At 46.6% G+C, this 20,615-nt stretch overlaps 1 protein-coding gene, 1 long non-coding RNA gene and 1 pseudogene across 4 annotated transcripts in view; 2 read left to right on the top strand and 1 right to left on the bottom strand.

Annotated features, from left to right (window-relative positions):
- The window catches only part of LOC105676573 (aminopeptidase N-like), a 227,141-nt gene that overhangs the window by 117,368 nt on the left and 89,158 nt on the right, over positions 1-20,615 (top strand). The window lies entirely within an intron of this gene.
- LOC105676576 (uncharacterized) overlaps positions 1-20,615 on the bottom strand; it is a 93,992-nt gene that overhangs the window by 38,155 nt on the left and 35,222 nt on the right. Inside the window, exon 4 of one of the 2 annotated variants that reach the window (XR_001101409.2) lies at positions 2,379-2,469. The exons of the other annotated variant lie outside the window; for it this stretch is intronic. This is a non-coding gene — a long non-coding RNA (uncharacterized lncRNA). The remainder of the gene's footprint in view (positions 1-2,378; positions 2,470-20,615) is intronic. 2 annotated transcript variants of the gene reach the window in all.
- On the top strand, positions 3,039-4,526 carry LOC136998748 (uncharacterized; annotated as a pseudogene).

The following is a 20,615-nucleotide window of genomic DNA, read 5'->3' as shown; positions in this document are numbered from 1 at the left end:
AGAGAGCGAGAGAGAGAGAGAGAGAAAGAGAAAGAGGCGAGAGCGAAGCGTGCGTTGCGCGCAGTATGTAAATCCGGAGAAGAGAGAATCTTCGTGATCTTTTCACCCGGGAATTACGCGCGCACGCACGACTGTGTTTCCCGGCATGCGTGCCTACGCTGGTGAATAGCGGGTACAGTTCCGACTAGGCTAAATCAGTATGGGGAGAGCGGATGTTAGGCAACACGAGTGGCCGGCAGGTGCCGCGATGTGGGTGTCGTTTTACGCCAAACCCGAGAGAAAACGTGCGGCCTCTCGCTTCCTTCACGCCGCCCGCCTTTCTATCGCCTAGCTGCACGCGATAGAGATAGAGATGGCTCAAGACGAAGCGACGTCGCAGCGCAACGTAGAAAGTTCGTCCGCTTACTTCACCCATGAATGAATTCGAAATCAAGAATCACGAGATTTGTAGACCACTTATACGTTTATTAAATTTATCTGCAAGTGTGTTTTCAGATACGCGAAAATGTACGACTGCGATTAAGCATATTTTCCGATGATGTATCGTTCGAAATTTCGTTAAGCGGATCGTAACATCGCACGCAAGTTTCCTTTACCGTGAATTTCCGCCGTCTTCGCAATTTCACACGGATTTATTATTATTACATTCGTCAGGAATCGACATCCCACAGAGACTCCGCTGCGTTCCTATTCCGCGGGAAAATTTACAATTTCCAATAGCACTTCGCGTCCCGCCGGCGCGGTAATAAACATAGGATCGCGAATTCGCATGAGTTTACGACGCGGCGCGCCGTCTCATGAATCGCGCGAGCGTTCCGGCGATGTGACGCAAAAATAGCGCGTGTGACGCAAACACGTCCGGCGTTATCGACGCTCAGTTATTCGCTCCTCGCCGTGTGAGATATCGGGCTCGCATTCGCGTATCTTTCCGTAAGCGCGTCTTTATGCGATCCGCGGCGGAACGATTGTCCTGGCCGGCGTAAAACGACTCGAATTCCGCCGATGTGATGCGACGCGACGCGACGCGACGCGATGCGTTCGTGGCACGGCGCGATTCTCGCGGTTTGTCGACCTCGAACGACTCGACCTCTCGCCTTCTCTCGAGCAGTGCAATGTGGACGGGACAAGGTGGATGATTTCCACGATGACTTGCGCGCGCGCGCGCGCGCGCGAGCGAGAGTCGAGAGTAATAGTTTTCCCATTGAGAAGCCGCGCGCGGAGGTGGATCTGGCGTTTGTCTTATTAGAGGAAATATATTAATGTCGAGGCGCATTACGTCGTACATCTGCATCAACCTGTTGTGTCGGAGCCTTGCGCGAGGTCACTCTCGTGACGCATGCACGCAAACGCACGATCATGCGTCGCGCCTTAACGAGCGTTATTCAATAATATTCAAATTTAATGAGGCCCTCGTAAACAACATTAATGAACTCTACAAATCGGGCGGTGCCGTCGGGCCATGCTAATTAAAATATAATGAGACGCGTAATTATTGGGGATCGTAAAGCGATCGCGGATATAAGCGATGCGCACGTAGGACGTTTGTATCTGCGTGATGGATCGTGGCACGCCTCGGCCGATGTGCGTATGAGAGGAATATCGGGCTCGAAGGGACGAGGGCATCAACGAAAACTGCCGGCCGATGAAGGATTGTCCAAATTAAAGGCGAGACGCGCGGGCAACTCGAACAATTTCTCGTCGAGATCGTAATTTATATTCAAATTGATGTTAAATTATTAATGTCGGCTAATTACATCGATCCTGTGCTATTACGATGACTCGAATTAACACGTAAGCGAGAGTGGTCAGGCGAGCATGTAATTGGCAGCCGCGGATGAACGGGTTTCAAGTGGACGCGTATCGACTGGACGTCACTGTTTGAGGAAAATGTTATGACGCGCTAATGGATGCTGACAGTTATAATGACAAGCCGATCAGCCCTCGAACTGCACAAGTATAATCAAAGAAGAGAAATGATGTGTGATCACTAAATCCCGTTCTCCCGCGTTGCATTTAATAATGCAATTAATAATACAAAAAGCGAGGTATGAAAGAGTGGCATAATTTTCGTGAGATTAAATTACGACGTTAAGAGGATTAAAAGTTTAATTTGAAGTAGTTATTTCGTAATTATTAAAAAAATGTTATTTTATTGTTTATTGATAAAACCAAATGACAGAACATTTGTATTATTGTTCACAATACTATAGATTTTTTTGTGTTAAAATTTTTGAATCCTATTATTTATCCACACATTTACGTATTTACTGCATTAGTTTACTCTTGTGTTCGGGGAGTTGTCTTGCACAGAAAAGATTTGTAAAGACAGAATGGCAGGAAATGCTAAAAGAAGAATACAAAAAACTCAGGAAACTCACCGAGTTGTCCTAAATCACCGACAATGGACCAACCGCTCGCTGCTTATGCGATTCGTCAGAATCCCCGCGTGGCGGATGACAGCGAATTGTGCTGAAACAATGAAGCCTCAAGCTGTCAGGGAGAAAAAAAGACGGAGGGAGGAAGAGTCTTACGAAGGAACCTGCACAATACGGGCATGGCGTGGGCGCCGACCGCCTGCCCGCGTCTCAACCTGCTGAGACTCGTTCCGTGACGGACCTGACGAGGCCCCTGCGTGCGCCGTGCGCGTACGTCGGCCGCGTCGGCTTCCGAGGACGACGGGACCTGTCGGGCGCACCGACTCCGGGGAAGATGTAAGAGCGGCGAGGCCTGCGATCCGCGTGGACCCGGCGTCCGAGCCCGACGGCGGCATATAAACCAGGATTACGGGAGACACGCAGCCGTAATTCTCGAGGTCCGACGCCTCGCCACTGTAGAGCCCGCCGGAGCCTTGTCTCGGCGTTAAAACGCGCTTAAAAACCGCCTTGTCTCCTCTTTCTCTCGTTTTTTCTCTCCTTTTTTTTTCCTTTCCTTTTTTTTTCCTCCTCCCGCTGCATCCGACTCGAAGCGAGAAGGCCAGGATCGCGCACCGCAAACGAGATCTGATATCTGCGCATACCATCCACGCGAGGATCAACGCTCCGCGTGTCTCCGGAAACAGTGTTTCGTTTTGCAACGATTTTGAAGAGCCGCCACTTCGCCGGCAGCGCGCATGACGCGTCTTGTCCCGATACTGAGATGCGTTAAAAATCGCGCATCACGCGATGCGCCTGACGCCGCGCGAGTCCAACGGGACCGCCGTTCGTCCACGCACGAACCACTTCTCCCGCCGTTCCCCGCGACTTTTTTCACTTTTACGCTTCGCGCTTGGGATCTTTGTCGCCCGATATCAAAACACGCGACACGCAGCATCGCAACATGACAGAGGTGGGCCCGAGGTACTCGGAATCAATGTCAAGCGCGTCTCGATGTATTCGCGTTGCCGCGCACCCGCTCCCTCCGTCCTTTCAAGAAATTACGATCTCACGAAAATCGTGACACGACGACGAAGCAAATGGGCTCGGAGAGCGGGTCCGGCCGAACCGCTGGTCGATCCGGTCCTCGTGTCGCGAGGGAGAAACGTATCTCGGCGACGCGCCGTGCCATTTCGGAGCGCGTCTTGTGCGACCTTTTTCCACGGCGCGCCGAAATTATGAGAGCTCGAGGTGGGGGCAATGAGGGGGAGGGGGGGGGCTGTGCCGACGCGGGTGTTTTGACGGCCGCGGTTCACGATGAGGTCAGCCGGTCTCGCTTTCTCGAGAGGCGAGTCTCCGTCGCGCTCCGTTCGCGAAGAAACGAGCCCCGTCTTCCTGCGTCTGTCTCGCGGCGAACGATGATGGAGAAGAAGCGGGAGGACGCAGCCTTAAGCCCGTAATGACCCATCTCCGACAAATTACCACTCGAGTGGCATTGTGTGCGAGCCTCGGGCTGGTGCACCTCCTCCCACCTTCACCCCTAGGTCGCGCACCCATTGACGCGTATTGCGTTTGATTTTAATGTCTACGCGCCGCGCGCGTTCCCACGTCGCCTGCGCCGTCATTACATAACGATGCAATGTTGCTAATTTCTCCGAGGTGGAGCCGCTTATGCGACACGTTGCTGCATCGCGTTGCTGTCCGCGTGACGTAATACGAGGGAATGCGCCGTGCGGAGGAAGTAATTGGCAAAATGTTCGACTCGCGGTTAAACGGGAAGTTTCAATCGCGCATTTGCCGACGCCAGAGAGATTTTCGTCAATTATCACCCTATTATTGTATCAATAAATACCGAGAAATAAAATTAATTGACACTGTTGAATATTTAACGATCCACATCGTTAACTTGACGCAGAATTCATTATGAGCCGCGAGAGTAAAGCCATCGTAAGACACTAACAATGCGAAGAATTTATTAAACATGAAATATATTGATTTTTTATAATACGAACGATGTATCGTTGCCGGCAGAAATTAGCGAAGCGAGCGTACAGCAGAAAAATTCAAGTTCGCTTGAGACTTTACGACGAGGAAGGACACGCGAGTGGCAAACGCTTTTGGGCGCCATATCCCACACGCTGCTTTGCATATCTAATGAGCGGTCACTTGTGTCGAAATTTATGGTAATCCATGCGTCTTGCCGACGAAATTAACGGCAATTTACCAGCCGCGAGCGGAATGCATGCGTGTTTCCGCCATCTGCATTCTTTCAACGTACAACCGCCTATTAATGAGACGCCAATCGCGATTCCATATACGCCGTCATAAAAAAACAGTTTGCGTAAAAAACCTGTAGAAGCGTATATCACTTTCGTCGCACGAATCTCGTAATCGTACCGTCTCTGCCAAATAAGGTGCCATTTATCGGCGCAAACTAGTCTGCCTAATATATTTCAGCGTTAATTGGGTTCAGATATTTCCGTCGCATTACGCGTCACGCACGATCTCGCGGGAAAATCGTAAAGAAACTGAAATTTTTACCCAACTTCGACACGGTGGGTGCGCCATATACGGGCGCGGTGCGCGCGCGACGAGAGGGTTTAATTGAGAAATACTGACGCGCATCAGGACGCAATGAGGAGCAACAAAAACCGCGAGAGTCCGTTCGCGTGATAAATACAATCGCGGCCGGCAAATCAGCCATAAAATTGGCGTCCTCGCTGCGCGCAACGCGACACGCCGGCCTTAAGTCACTTAATTCCATTCGTAACTCACCTGTTTTCGCGTGTATCGGCCGAAATTTTAACTTATGCCGACCATTATCCCACCTACCGTACCGCGAAGCTACACCGGCGGAATAATTGTCGCTTCTACGGCGAGACGGGAAGGCGCGAAGCCGGCGAAAACATTCGCTTTCGGCAGACCGGCAAAGTTTCGTCCGAGGTGGCGTAGAACGAGCGAGCGCTACGAGAGTCAATAATCGATCGGCGTGCGACATAAAGAAGTTCACCTCTGTAGGGACTTGGTAGAAACGACAGCGAAATAATTAATAAAAGTATAAGTATATTTTAGAATAATTACAAGGATGTGTTCACTAGCCGACGGACGAACGAGAACTCTGTCTCCGTGGCTCGCATCGGCGGTCAGCCTCATGTTTTTCGCTAAGTCATTTAGCTCGTCTTTCGTATCGAGAGGCGTTTATTGTTTATCAACTGCCTTATATCGGCTAATGTTTTGAAACGCCGATGTCTCGCTCGACCTAACCGTCTCGTTTTCTAACATTCGCAAATGTGATATTTTACTTCTACACTCGGCCGTCCTGACACTGTAATCTGACCTCAGATTTCGTCTTGGCTGTCGGAATCCTCGAGAGAATCGACTGTTCCCAACCAGGGCTTCATACAATCGGCAGCCGTCGAGGTTTCGGATGGTCCCTCGTGATCACCTATCTTCTTTACCACATATCTATCGTTACGCAATGCCTTAATTATTTGATAGGGCCCTAGAAATTTAGCGGCGCATTTCAAACCTGGACCTAATTGAGTTCTTTTAATCGCTACTAAATCATCTTCGCGGTACTGTCTCGCTTCTTTCCGACGCTTATCATAAGTTCGTTTATTTTCTTCTTGTGTACGTATTATACATTTTCGCGCTTGTTCTCTCAACTCATCTCGACTTTCTTGAAATATTGCTTCCCATTCGCCTTCGATCAATTCTTTTATCTCAGGATCGTCTTTTAATCTCATATGTGTACCGAACATTAGTTGAAATGGAGTTTTACTTGTACTTCGATTCGCTACCGCATTTAGATATTGCTGCGTTCGATCTAAATATTTATACCATTCCTCCGGCCGAGGCGCTGTCAATTTTGTCAGTATCGGTATCAAGGTTCGATTTATTCTTTCTACTTGGCCGTTTCCTCGCGGAATACCCGTGGTAATAAGTACATGCTTAATGTTTTCCTTTTGACAATATTCACGAAACTCGTTTGATGTAAAAGCAGTTCCCCTGTCCGAGATAATTCTTTTTGGATTTCCAAAAATAACGGCCAATTTATTCAATTTATCTAAAACTTCTGCCGAGCTAGTTGATCGCGTCCCGAACAACCACACAAACTTTGAAAATGCATCCACGATTACAAAAATATATCTATATCTTTTTTTAGTTGAAGGAAGCGGCCCAAGATGATCAATATGATAAGTTTCGAGAGGCACATCACCTTTAGGTATAGGATTTAAATAACCATCCAGCCTGCCTGCTTTCTTATTTGCTAAAATACAATTCACACAATTTCGAATAATTTTTTCGATTGTTTTACGCATGTTGGGAAACCAATAATTTCGTTTTATAAGCGCTTCTGTTTTTTCGACCGCAAAATGCCCATTTTCATGAACACGCCGTGCTATTTGAGATTGTAAGCATTTCGGCACTACCAATTGTATATCGCCGTCGTTTTCTTTGAACAGTAGTCCGCCTCTCACAACATACCCGTCGCATTGTCGCGTGTCCGCTAGCAAGTAAATATTTTGCAAGCTCGCATCCTCTCGTTGAGCCTTTCGAATTCTGGCTATAACGCTTTCTTCCGACTCATCTATTAGCATACTACATGGAAGGGGATATCGGCTTAGCGCATCTACATGTATCATATTTTTGCCTGGGCGATGTACTATACTATAATCGAACTCTTCAAGTAGCAAAGCCCATCTGGCGACGCGAACACAGAGATCCTTCTTATTCAATGTCAATGAGAACGCCTGGCAATCAGTAACAATTTTAAAAGTAATTCCTAATAAATAAATTCTAAATTTTCGCAGCGCCTTTATTATCGCTAACGTTTCCAATTCGTAACTCGTGTATTTCATCTCGGCATCGGTCGTTTTTCCGCTCGCATAATATATCGGATGTAGTGCATTATCGTCGTCACATTTCTGAAATAATATAGCGCCGTAACCGTACATGGAGGCATCCGTGTGTAATTCCGTTTCTGCTTTTTGTTTATATAATTTCAATACCGGCTTAGTACTTAATATAAATTTTAATCGATCAAAAGCTTCTTTTTCTTTCACACCAAATTCAAATTTTGTATCCGCTTTCAATAAATTACTCAGAGGTCTGGCAACCAGCGCATAATCTTTAATAAATTTACGGAAGTATCCCGTTAGACCTAAAAAGCTCTGTATTTGCTTCGCGTTTTCCGGCTGCGGAAATTTTATCACGGCTTCGGTTTTACTTTCGGTAGGGCGCACCGTACCTTTCTCAATAATATGACCTAAAAATTCGATTTTAGTCTGTAGAAATTGACACTTTTTCCAGTTGATATTTAATCCAAAGTCTTCGGCAACGCACAAGGTTTTCTCAAGATTTACTAACGCGATTTCAAAATCCGTGGACGGAATAATTAAATCGTCCATGTATGTCAAAACCACGCCGTCTCTAATCAAATCCCTAAATACCCAATTTATGAACTTCTGGAATATTGCCGGAGAGTTACATAAACCGAAAGGTACGTAAAGGAATTCATATTGACCGTCTGGAATTATAAAAGAGGTATACCTTCTGCTCTCCCTTTCCACCGGAACATGAAAAAATCCGTTCTTCAAGTCAATTGTACTAAATACCGTAGCTCCTTGAAGAGCGTCCAATTGATCGTCAATTAACGGAAGTGGGTATCGATCTTTTATCACCCTTTTGTTTAACTGCCTATAATCGACACACAACCTTGTTTCCCCCGTCTTTTTTTTGACTAAAACCACTGGACTCGCGTATTCCGAAAGCGATGGTTGGATGATACCCTTGGCCAGCCACTCGTTCACGTGCGCGTTTACCTGTTCCTTCTCTCCAGGTGACAAGCGCCGAGGTCTCTGATATACTGGTTCATTATCTCTAAGAACTATATTCATTTTAATTTCTATCTCGTGCTTTTTTTTTTAGGATTATACTTATCGATTAAAACTTTTATAATGCCTCTATGTTCGGTAGTCACGTGAGATAAATCGATATCGCTATCTTCGCTAATACAATTTATTTTAAATATTTCCGGAAGACTATCCGATGCTTGCATTTCCGAACGCGGTTTTCGCATCGTAATTTTCCCTTCTTCAACATACAAATTTACTTGGTCAAGGAGATCGGTTCCTAAGAGCAAATCGTGTCGCATCAAGTCATTTGGCACCACTGACAGGCTTATCGCAAAGTTTTCGTCGTCAATCTCGATTTCCGCATTAAATTGGCCCATAGTTTTATGATTTTCTGCGCCTATACCGCGAAATATAATCTCTCGACGTGTCAAGCTTGGCGACCCTAATTTTAAATACTGCTCTTCGCGTATCAACGACAAATCACTTCCCGTGTCGATCAAAGCGATTAGATTTTTACTATCAATTTTTACATTTTTATAATATTTACGGCGATCCTGTCTGGAAATATCACACATATTTTCAACTTCGCTAACGTTCTTTCTCTGACATCTTGCCGCAATGTGTCCGAATCCTCCGCAATTAAAGCACTTCATACCTTTTGCTTTGAAAGGGCAATCCATCGCATGATGACCCTGTGCCCCGCAATTATGACATCGCCTTACACTTTTTGTCCCATCCTGTCTCTCCCCCTCGCTACTTCCTTGCGTCCGTTGCTCCCTCGCACTCCGTTGCGGACCCTGCTGACTCCTTCCGCGTAATGATATTCTCTCGAACGCCTCCAATAATGCTCTTCTAGTTTTAAGTCGCTGAACTCGCGCCTGATCTCGCAGCATCGGATCGGGAATCCCCTCGATTATGTATTCGATCATCTCGACTTCGTCGATCTTGATCCGATTACCCATTATCACTTTTTGATGCAGGTACTCATTGAAGGTCTCATCTCTTCGCCACACGCGTTGTTCGAATTGCCTTCTCGCGTATACTCTGCTCGGTTCGTGAAAGAACATATTCTTCAACTCGACTAAAAGTTCATCGATAGTTATTTCTGTATAACTCGGATTCGAGTGGAACCATTCTTGCGCTTTGCCCTTCAGACGTGATCCAATCATAATTCTTGCCATATCATCTGTCAATCTATATGCATTTCGCAGGGATCTTACTCGGTTTTCCCATGCCGCGAACATGCTACCGTCACCCTCAAAATATCCCAATAGGCCCGCAATCGCGCTCACGTTCATTGCACCCGATTCATTTACAATTATTGGACTTCTAGTTGCCGTATCGCTTGCCGACTCGCACCCGTCAATACGTGCGTTTTGCGATCGCTTCAACAGTTCGATCTCTCGTCGTGCCACCAAGAGCTCTCGCTCTATCACTTCCTTCTCCCTTCGACAAAGTTCCATCTCCCGTCGAAGATATTCGGAATCGTCGGTATTCGCACTCTGTTCGCTCGTATTCTCAAAATTCTCAATTCGTCTCTCTCCCCTTTCTCCCGGTACTCGCAACATCCATTCGCCCGTCGGATCCTTGTCTAAAATTCTCGCTATCAGCTCAGTTTTTACACCTCCTGTTGATAGGCCCATCTCTCGCAGTATTTCTTTTAATTCGCTGACTGTAAACTCATTTGGGGTTTTCTCCACACTCGCCATCTCTCACTTGCTACTTCTCGTCAAAAATATCGTCACAACTCAACTCAACTCGTCGTCACAACTCAACTCAACTCGTCGTTTTTGTCGAAAATTCACCGTCTTTGTGATATCGTTTTCAGTAATTTTTTTTTTTTTTTTTTTATCGCTATCGCTCACCGTCCCCCGCAACGTCAATTCACGTCAGATCCCGGCTGAGCCCCCAAAATTGTAGGGACTTGGTAGAAACGACAGCGAAATAATTAATAAAAGTATAAGTATATTTTAGAATAATTACAAGGATGTGTTCACTAGCCGACGGACGAACGAGAACTCTGTCTCCGTGGCTCGCATCGGCGGTCAGCCTCATGTTTTTCGCTAAGTCATTTAGCTCGTCTTTCGTATCGAGAGGCGTTTATTGTTTATCAACTGCCTTATATCGGCTAATGTTTTGAAACGCCGATGTCTCGCTCGACCTAACCGTCTCGTTTTCTAACATTCGCAAATGTGATATTTTACTTCTACACCTCTAAAAAGCAGACGTGATTTTTACGGGATTCCAAATAAATCGCGCGATCGCGAAATTCGAGCGTGCGAGAGAACTCGGAAGATTTTCCTTATCCTTCAACACAACGAAACATTTCCTCTTTGGGCATTTTACGTTCATTAACGCGGCTGACATCATTATTTTGCATACGTAATTCACGTACCGTCCAAGGTTCGCCGGGTCTCGAGCTGCGAAACATGGCTTACTCTTCCTGACGAGGAATATCGACTGCGAAAATGCATTTATCGAGCGGGGAATGCGCCAGGTCGCGCCGGTGCACGTCTTGGTATGCGCGTTGCGCTCGCGCGAAGAAACGCGGTTGAATCATCGACGGACCGCGCTCCGTCGCGCTCGCCGAGTTTGCGAAACGCGATTTCAATGAGCATTTTTGTGATTTACTGCGCTCGTGCGTCGCCCGCCGCCGTCCGGTCGCCGCTGAATGCGAAATTCGCGGTTGCGCGTTTTACATTGTGGCATTCTGACCCGTTTCGTGATTCTTTATTGGGAATACTTAAATACGTCGAGCGCGCGCGCAAGGACTCTCTCGATATGCGCGAGCTTCGCCAAATTCACCGCGAATGACGAGCCGCGCGAATATGCAGCTTTATACCATATGTGGAAGATAAATGGCGTTGTACTCGTGAGATGAGATTTTTTTCATCATTTCTTTTACTTCGTCTTGTTATTTGTGTTATGTGCCAATTTTATTGGTATTTTACAATATTGTACGTGAGACGAAGAGTTATAGTGTAAAAAAACAACTGTCGAATATTTATCATGCCGGAATTCTATTCCGAGCTACGCTTCTCTCTTGCAAATCGGAGAAAAAAAAGCGAATAAAAAAAAATACATATTCGCGAAGAATTCAGAACAACGGTATTCTCTCGGTAATTTATCTAAAACACAGGTTCGTAGATCGAATTATAAAACACCTTAAACATTTTAATCGCCGGATAATGTATGGGTAACTCCAAACAAACTCTACCTGATCTCTGACGTCAGCGCCTCTAAACAGACCCCAAAATCTTGTGGATAAAAAATAAAAATTACATTTAAATTGGCAGTTTCATCTCCTTGGCGTCTGGTCGCGGTCTCCAACGCCCACGCGATCTCTCGAGAGCGCGGGTTTACAGGTGCGGCCGGCAGCAACCTGTATCTTCGATGCGTGCGTGCGTGCGTGCGTGCGTGCGTGCGTGAACGCGGGCCGCACGTATGAGTATTCTAAGGCGCGCAGATTACGCACGCGTGATACAGCCGAGAGTCTCGTTACGTTTCGAGAAGCCGGGCGGTGACGCCGTTTCGACTTTCACGTCGGAAACGCTCGGCTAAGAACACGCAAATGTCACGTGCTTAAAATATGCCTCCATTGTTTAACAAAGTATATATTTGAAGAGAAGTGTACGAGCGAAAATCGGTGCAATAATCGCGAAATATATTGGAAAGAGCTTGAGAATGGCTTCTTTGTTGTCGCTACCGAATCGCCGATAATTCAATTCAACGTTGAGCCGCGTAAAATCGTTTCGAAATTCCCTAATGATACATCAGCGATAAGCACTCTGCATACATCTTCGTATCTCTCTCCTTCTCTTTCACGGCGTGGGTACAAGTACATCGCTCCGCGCGATTCGTGTGGCGTCTGACGGCGGTGCCTAACGTGATTAAGTAACTACCAGCCGTAAAGCCGCGGCGAGATAATCCGTGTAAACGCATAAATTGCTGGATATTTAAGATAGCGCGACATTATTCGGATAGCTCTGGTGATGGCCGCGTGTAAGTTACCGCCGGGCCACCTAGGCGGATCACCGGCCACGCCTCGGCCCACCAAAAACGGTCCTTTATGGCCGCGGGTACGGACACAAAACGCCGGTTTTATAGGGTCTGCATAGCGGGTCGACGCGTGCGAGCTATCACGCTCGGCCAGGCTCGTCTTAGATTAAAAGTGAAATCGATGTGCCGTTCTATTTCCTTCCACCCGCTCCGACGCGCGATAGGCGTCTTTATGGAGACACGGAGGTGGTCCACTATCTTCCATTTCCAGCGAGACAGCCAGATATCTTCCTTATTTTTAAGGCCGAGCAAAGTGTGACGCTCGTCGTTAATGGCGCGTTTCTTGACAACGATGAGACGTCTAATAAAGTAATAAGATGGACGATATGATCTTTGGGCGAGTACACTTGTATCGCGTGTCCCGGCCAAGTATATAATTCAGATAATCCTTGTAATAATGAAACGCAGCGCGGCTTTATCGTTGCACGATTTTTACTAGTTTAAATTAAATGCGATAATATCAGAAACACAGACACAAAACATTTTTTTTTTCACTTTTGTCTAATCTAAGAAATAAAAGGATTGATTTATCATCGATCTCATCGGAGAATTTCAAAGTACGGAGATATCGTAATATTTGATATCCCATCGAGAGACGATCTAAACTGGAATGTGCTCTCTTCTTTGAGAGACTGACGCCATCGTTGCTTTCAGTTCTCCAATCGCGCTTCGTATTACAGCTCAGAGTTAATTCCAAGACGACGTAGAGACGGGGCGTAATTTACATGACAACGAAATTCTCTCTTTTAACGCTTTTAACCCGCTTCTGACCCCCCTTATCGCGATCTCCCGCGACTCTTCCATATTTAAAGAAGGCATGGCCAGTGACCCGCGCGCTTCAATACCGCTCGCCGCTCCCGCGTGACCGTCGACGAAGGTGGCAGACACGTAGGGCACAGGTGCCGTGATCTCGATCGTATCGAGACCACCGATCACTGTATCGGGAAGATCGGCCCCGAACGGATTTCCATAAAACGCCCGCGAAAGATATACGGTATTGTCCACGATCGATCTCGTCCCCGCCGTTGCCCCGCGACCCCGCCCCGATCAAGATCGAGGAGGCGCGTACCGTTCGGATCCATGTAAATAATGGATTCGAGAACTTGGGAATCTTCGGCCGTGCGGCGCACGACTCGTTTGTTGGCCCATCTCCTCGTCGTTGCATCTTGTGGTTAAAAAAAAAAAAAAAAGAAGAAGAAAAAGGAAAGCAACAACGGTTTCGTGGAGAACAGCTATCTTCGCGTCCGGTAAATATATCTCCGGCGTTTCGAGATTTTTCGTTTACCTCGGACCTCTCTTCTTCCGAAATGGATGGAACTTATAATCAAGAGGGTTGGAAGGGTGAATTATGGAGCAATTAAAAGTGATTTTGATATGGAAAAATTCGGAATTCGATAAACTGAATCTTTTTCGAAGAAAAAAAAATTATTTATCGCAACAGACGTATCAGTTATGCTCCGAGGTCTCGCGTTCCCGACGGTAAGAGGAGAAATAGCGCGCTCTGGCAGTGACGAATGTTTCCACTAACAACAATTAGCGGTATCACGGCTTCTACTAGCGCACTGATGACAGTAATAAAAGAAAGTAAGCGACTTGATAAGCGACTTTCTCTTTTGAGCGAGAACGTTTCCCGTTGACAAGCATAGTTCATTCTTCATTACGATCATATGTGACGGGTAGAGTCGTTTCTCTCGGCCAGCTTTTCTGGCAGGTGATATACTGCGACCGAGAGATTCTACAAAAGCCCTCGGAGAGTCTCGCTCGTTATGCCTAAATAATTCTTTTTTCTGTTCTCCGAACCGCGGAGGCGGGAGGGAAGATAGAGGGGGCGACGAAGGAGAAGAGACTCACAGATGCAACCTGTCCCATGCATCTTGTGAGCAGGGACGCTTCCGTCAGCATCTACGGATTCATTAGAGAACAATAGGATGATGAGTGCAGTCCGTTCGTTGTACCCGACTGCACGTTGCATCGCGTTAAGCATAAAAAGGGGCCTCGGAGAAAAGAATCCTTGAGACGCGAACAATGGGGAAGATAAAGAAGTACAGTTGTATTCGGATTTATATAGATTGCTTTCACAGGAAGGATATTTTCATAACTGTACGTGTATTAATAAGATTTCGCGCATATTAATCGATTATTATTACCTGTTGTTCGCAACAGGTGAACAAATTAAAAAAGAAATACAGTCAGTTTATAATGCAAAATATAAAATTAAATAATATTGAATCGAATGAAATTGACGACAAAACTGAATAAATAAACCCAGCATTGTATTCGAAGTTACTATTGTAAATAAACGATACTGGTGAACGTACAAATTTCTGTGGTACGGTATTGTGCTTGATAACCAGGTAGATATTTCGCAAATAATGCACCGATTGCCGAGCACCTACGACCGCGAGTGCACGCGTAGCTTATCCCTTTCCTCTCCCCTCCCACGTTCTCTTCCTCCTTCTTTTTCTCGACCGTGCACAACGAAGTGTATACTGAGAGAAGGGCACGTAGAGGAGTATGTAGATGCAGGACAATGCGGTCCTATTAACGAGATCAAACGATACACGAAGACGACCGCCGTGGTCCGGTACTGTGCTCCCGCCAACCAGGGATGCATTCTCGCATGCGATTCTTACAGTCACTGCACAAATCTCACGATAAAATTTCGAATGATTCTTAAGCGACTTTTTATAATACTTACCAGAAGAGATATTGCAATGATCGATAAAATTTGAAGAAAGTGCTAATATTTTTTACGATTGTAATTTTAGATTCTATCTCTTCGATATTTACTTTATTCGCAAAATTGCGCAATTACGGAGACATCAAATAAATATGTCTACGTAATTTGTAACGTTGAAAATAGATGTTTTCTGGAAGTATAATTATTATTGACGCAAGACGAATATTGTTGAATGAAACGGTCCGCATCCTGCGGCCCTGACAATGATAAGACCGCAGCACGACAGTGGCGGCGTTACCGAGCACCGAGGATTTACGGAGGCGACAGATCGATATACCACATCCTACCGTGAACTCTCCTGTGCTTCCTCCCGATCCACTTTGCCATACTCTTTTCCTTCGAGAGATGCTACGCTCCTGTTACGGCACATTACGTACGTAATGATTGTCGCCAAGCGCGTATGCTAAACTTTCTTACCAAGTAATGAAATCTTAATGGAATATATGCTCATTGAATGTTGATGATAAAGTAAGTGGAAATTTGAGGAGCAAATATTACGAAGTAGAAAAATAAAAAGTATATTCACTGCTATTATTTTTCTCGCGCGAGCTAAAGTGGCGGATTTAAATCTCAGAGTGAAGAAAATAGCGCCATAAGACGAGGGATACGAGCGAACCAGATTGCTTTAATTTGTTACGCGTCCAGCAAAAATGTTAATGCCTCTTTGCCGCTCGTAATTCAGCCCCAGCTCCGAAGCCTACTGTTCCCCTCTAGCCTTCACTTTTTCTCGCCAACGTGTCCTGTGTCACCCACCCCTCTTCGTCCTTATTCCCTCTCGCGAGCTACACGGTTGCCCTTATCTGCGGTTTTATGTTCGGCTTTGCGTTTTAGCCACGTCCATTCGCGACGGGGATGGGCGCGGGGTTGCGGGCGGTCGCATCGGGTTTTAAGTTTTACGAAAGGCCAGCCGGGCGACAGGTTTATTCGTCTTTCGTACGCGGCATCTCGTACCTTCGGATTTGCGACCGTCGTTCAGCGCGCGCGAGAATTAAATCGCGAAGGACCGTCTTCGAGGAGAGATCATTCTAAGTAACGATTCCACGGTTGCCTAAAAAAAACTCATTTTTATTTATTAAACTACTTACGCATGCGCAGAAAAAAATACGCGATGCCAAATTTTTAAATGGTCTTTTAAATCTGTTTAAGATCAATTTAATCTTATTTCCTTGCAATTATCATGTGAAACGACAACGTATTATTCATAAACTGTTGCTTAGCGTGAAGCAAGTTTGTTCTAATAACGTTCGCGCCGAGCGTCGATAACGTAATGAGCGTAATAACGCGGAACATGTTCCAGGTCTAAGTAGCAAAATGACCATAATTTTCGTTCCGACATTTTAGAGCCGCGCGGAATCCTGGGAGACGCGATACCGCAATGTATACCGTGCGAACACCGCGCTAGTAAGTATGATAGCCGGTCGACGGGATAAAACCGGGATGAAACCAGAACACTGTCGTCAGGTCGCTGTGCGAAAATGCTGCATCGCGCCGCGGCGCGAGAGGCTCGCGCGATCAGTCGAATTGTCCGGTCCGCGTCTTAACACGTCTGACGAGAGACGCTTCGCGGACGAGCCACTTTCGCGCTGTGCTTCCGATACACTTGTCGCGGCCACTTTCCCGGGCGTTTTCACACGAGCGGGTCTGTGGGAACCGCTCTCGCTCGCTGCACCCAGCGCGTTGCACAGGCTGCTGCATCGGGACCAATGTTCGTAGGGTGACACGTTGAGAGAAAAAAGTCGGGTCCCTTCCGCAAACACTCCGCAACGCTGACGTTTCCCCGTGCGTGTGGGAAGGAAGACGGCTCCGTTATAAATACAACCGGTGGATATCGATAAGTCCGCGCCATCCGGGCGCGTCCCCCTCGCTATAATCCTAAAGCGCTCGTTAGAGCGCTCGTACGCGAGATATATCCGCTGTCGCGCGATTCGTCTCGGATTTGCCGAGCGTATTAGCGTATGATCTCACGTTGCGCGCGCGCGCGAACTTCCCCGGACAGCCTCGCCACGGCGGAAATAGAACGCGATGAATAAGGTAGATGTCGTCCGGACAGCCGGAGCGAGATCGTTAGGACGATCGCGCCGAGATCTAGGAATGCGACGCGATTCGGGAAGCGAGCGAGATTGCGGAATATTGCACCTTGCGCTATATTTTATTCAATTATTTCTTAATCGTGGGAACGGGAAGACGCAAGGGTCCTTGATTAGATGCAACGTTCCGAGTGCTTTCGAGGGTTTATTCTCTCAGGGTTATCGTGCGACAGATCAAGTGAATTAGTTCGACGACTCGATAAATTTGAAAGGGATGAGCGCGATGAAGCGAATTGAGAGACGGGCCGGCTAACCACTTGACTTTTTGTCAAGTGGTTTGCCTTAAATATTACTTCACGATCTACTCGAAACACCCTCAAGTCCCATTCATCGAGTCAGTTAAATATTGTCAAAGCGCAATCGTTTCACTAGCCGCCGTTTACCGCTGGCCGAGCCGCGGCGGCTTTCTTACCCCCGTCACACAACTTCATCCCCGTTTTTTTTCCCTTTCCCTCTCCGGGTTTCCGTGTATTCGACCGACAGTAGTCGCTCGCTGTTGACAGTGAGTACCCTTTTAACGACGCTCGTCCCGAGAGGAGCGCGTCGGACAGGCATCGATCACAGGTCGCAAGATCGCATCTGTCGCTGCGGAAACGGCTGCGCGCCCGCGACTTCCGTTCCTCAGTGTCACGTTACCACCCCGCTCGGTTAATAGACTCCCGGGGTCATTGGTTCCTCCGCCGGCGCGCCGTTGGGAAACGACCGAACGACTCGGAACAAGTGTGCCGTTTATGGGTCCCGATTGATTTATGAACAGTCACGCGATCGCAGATTTAATTCTGTACGACGCGGGATCTAGTGGAGTACGATTTGTACGATTACACGGGAGATCGTAATTACGGGACATCGTACGGTGTTGTATCGCGGAATTTTGCCGGCTATCCTTCCGATCTTATCCGACAGGGATTATATTTTTGGCGGTCCTTTGGAGAACGTCGAAAATATGGTAATTGATTTGGCAGTGGGGGCTCAATGACCGCGTCCGAGTCTCCGCGCGCATCATACACGGTGTGAAAGACATTCCCGGTGTAAGATCGAAATGCATCGGCGCCGATAACAACGGCCGAACGTTGACAAAGGACGCTATCTGAAATCTGTTTGGGACGCACTGCATACCGCATACCGAGTAGGCTGCATAAATGCATTTATTTCATGGCGCTTCTGCGCCGAGGAGGACTCGACGGAGATGAAGAAGGTCTTTCATCTCGGCTCTCTATTAAAAATACACCGGGACAGAAATATACTTGAATTAACCATAAGCCCCACCGACTCGGGTCACCGACTGTATATTCTGAGGGATCGAATACAATCGTTTCTCAAGTAAAGACGACATGCGACGTCGTGTATGCAATCGTGTCACAGAATGTTACATAAATTACAAAAATATTGATATTTGGAGTATATTTTATCCTAATATAAATTTAAATTCGCAAATTTGTCGAATGTGCGCGCGTTAGACAGAATTTGCGTCAGTGAGTAATTCCTCTGTACAATGGTGCTTGAATTTATTTCTCTATTGATCTAATCAGCAAAGTACACTTGGCAGAATAACCAAGCTAAATTGTGAAAAAAATTTAATTTATGCTTGTTGGAATAATTAAGATCTCTTCTCGTGAAATAACGAGCCATATCGTTGCATCGGACGACTATGTCAAACGCGTTCCGAGTAAAGATGACAAGTTCATGTGGACACAAGGCTCTCAGTTCGACTAGTTCATTGCACGCACAGTGAGTCATTGTTATCTCATTGACGTCCCTTACGTCTCCTTCCAGAAGCGGATACATCATTCTTGTTGGGCGAACAGGTCCTTTAGCGGAGATAACGGCGTCGTAGGCGCCGATGGAGTTGCATTCACGGCGCATTCCCCAAAGATGCGTGACACACTCAGAATCGTAATGCGTGTGCTCCACTTGTCTTTCTCTCAGCAGGTTCATCGTCCAAGAAGGCCAACTGCATCGCTTTCGACGAGAAAAAGATTCCGCCTTATCTTATGAATTTTTCGGCAATGACAAACCGACCGCTTGTGGTATGTACTTGATCGGAATGCAATCCCGGTTTACAAGAATATTTCTCAATATTTTTATCTCTATGTTTCTTTTTCAAGAATCAATTTATGTCGAGAGATAAATACACAAGTTGGGATAAAAGACTTGGAGGACTTTCATTTTATTTAAACTTTAATTCGGATGCGCTTTGCGATTAGAGATTTGTTTATTATTTTTTGTCCCGTTCGACTCTCTTTTAAACTTTAAACATTTTTTAACGCGTATTTTTCTTACAAGCATAATATAAATCGTCGCTCGTCGATGACAGGAAAAAGGAAGCACGTTGGGGAGGAGCCACCGTTGCAAAAACATAATTAATTTTCTCTCTTGACTTTTGTCGATGGGTGGGACAGAGTCAATTTCTCTTGATACCGTAAGCTAACTTCGGTCCTTTATCCCTTACGCCAAGTAGTCATTAAATCCATCGGGCCGGGGGACGCACAAAGAATGACCCCATTTTCTTTCGCATCCGAGACAAACAAATTAATCGCTTGAAAAATATCGATAACTGTTCTTGATCCAAATCTGTATTTATCGTAAGAGCACCGCGATATATTTCGGCGCGGCTGTGGGAAAGGAGCACAATGACGGTGCACCGCGTTTCGCGATAATCAGGATGAATGGCGAAATCGTGTGGCGACTATTCCTCCTCGTCGGACGCGGACAGGTTTTCGCTGGTCCTCCTATTCCGCTCCATAAGGCTCGCCGTTGTCCGGACTTTTGTAAATATTTCCAGCGCGGATGATGAACGCTGAATTAAATGAGCATTAATTATCGAGCAGGCGCGCGCCGCGTGGGCGTGATTCATGAGCCGGAAAGGAGCCCCTGGCTCTTTCCTCTGTCTCTCTCTCTCTTTCTCACTCGGGACTCGGTCTCTCGCTGCCTTCTTTTCTCCAGAGTCTCTCCCAATCTCGTTCCTTCTTTCTCGCGGCCGATCATCGCGATAAGCGGCGATGAAGCGATGCATAAATCGAACGTTGGCGTAGGTGATCTATTAATGACGGATTTTAATATCTCTATCTGCGCTGATATTGAAAGATTATGTTCGCTTGGTGAAAGTTTCACATCGATAACCTTTGCAAAAATATTTTTCTCCTTTATTAGATAGAATCACTCGGCTAGCATTTACGTAACAGTTGAAGTGAATTCTAACAAATATAATTTCCTACTCGAACGTACTCGAAAGAAATTATCTTTGCTCGCTATGTCGCATCGTTTTGCGGATTAACTAGCTGAAATGAAAATCAGGGACAAATTCATCACGAAGACGTGCTCGCAACGCAGCGGCGTGCGGTGAACGCAAATATGTTGCGACGGCCAGCGTCTCGACATGCGAGCGCATTTTTCCTTCTTTTCCTCTCTTTCTCTCTCTCTCTCTCCCTCTTTGCCTGTTCCACGCGTAGCCGACTGGCCTCTCCGGTAAACTGTCCTCACGTCAGCACCATTCTGCCCGTTCGAGGTCCACGCTGGCTTA

Source organism: Linepithema humile, chromosome 3 (assembly GCF_040581485.1).
Source record: "Linepithema humile isolate Giens D197 chromosome 3, Lhum_UNIL_v1.0, whole genome shotgun sequence".
NCBI classification, from domain to species: domain Eukaryota; kingdom Metazoa; phylum Arthropoda; class Insecta; order Hymenoptera; family Formicidae; genus Linepithema; species Linepithema humile.
Note: the sequence above shows the minus strand (reverse complement) of the source record. Positions and strands in the feature narration are given on the sequence as shown.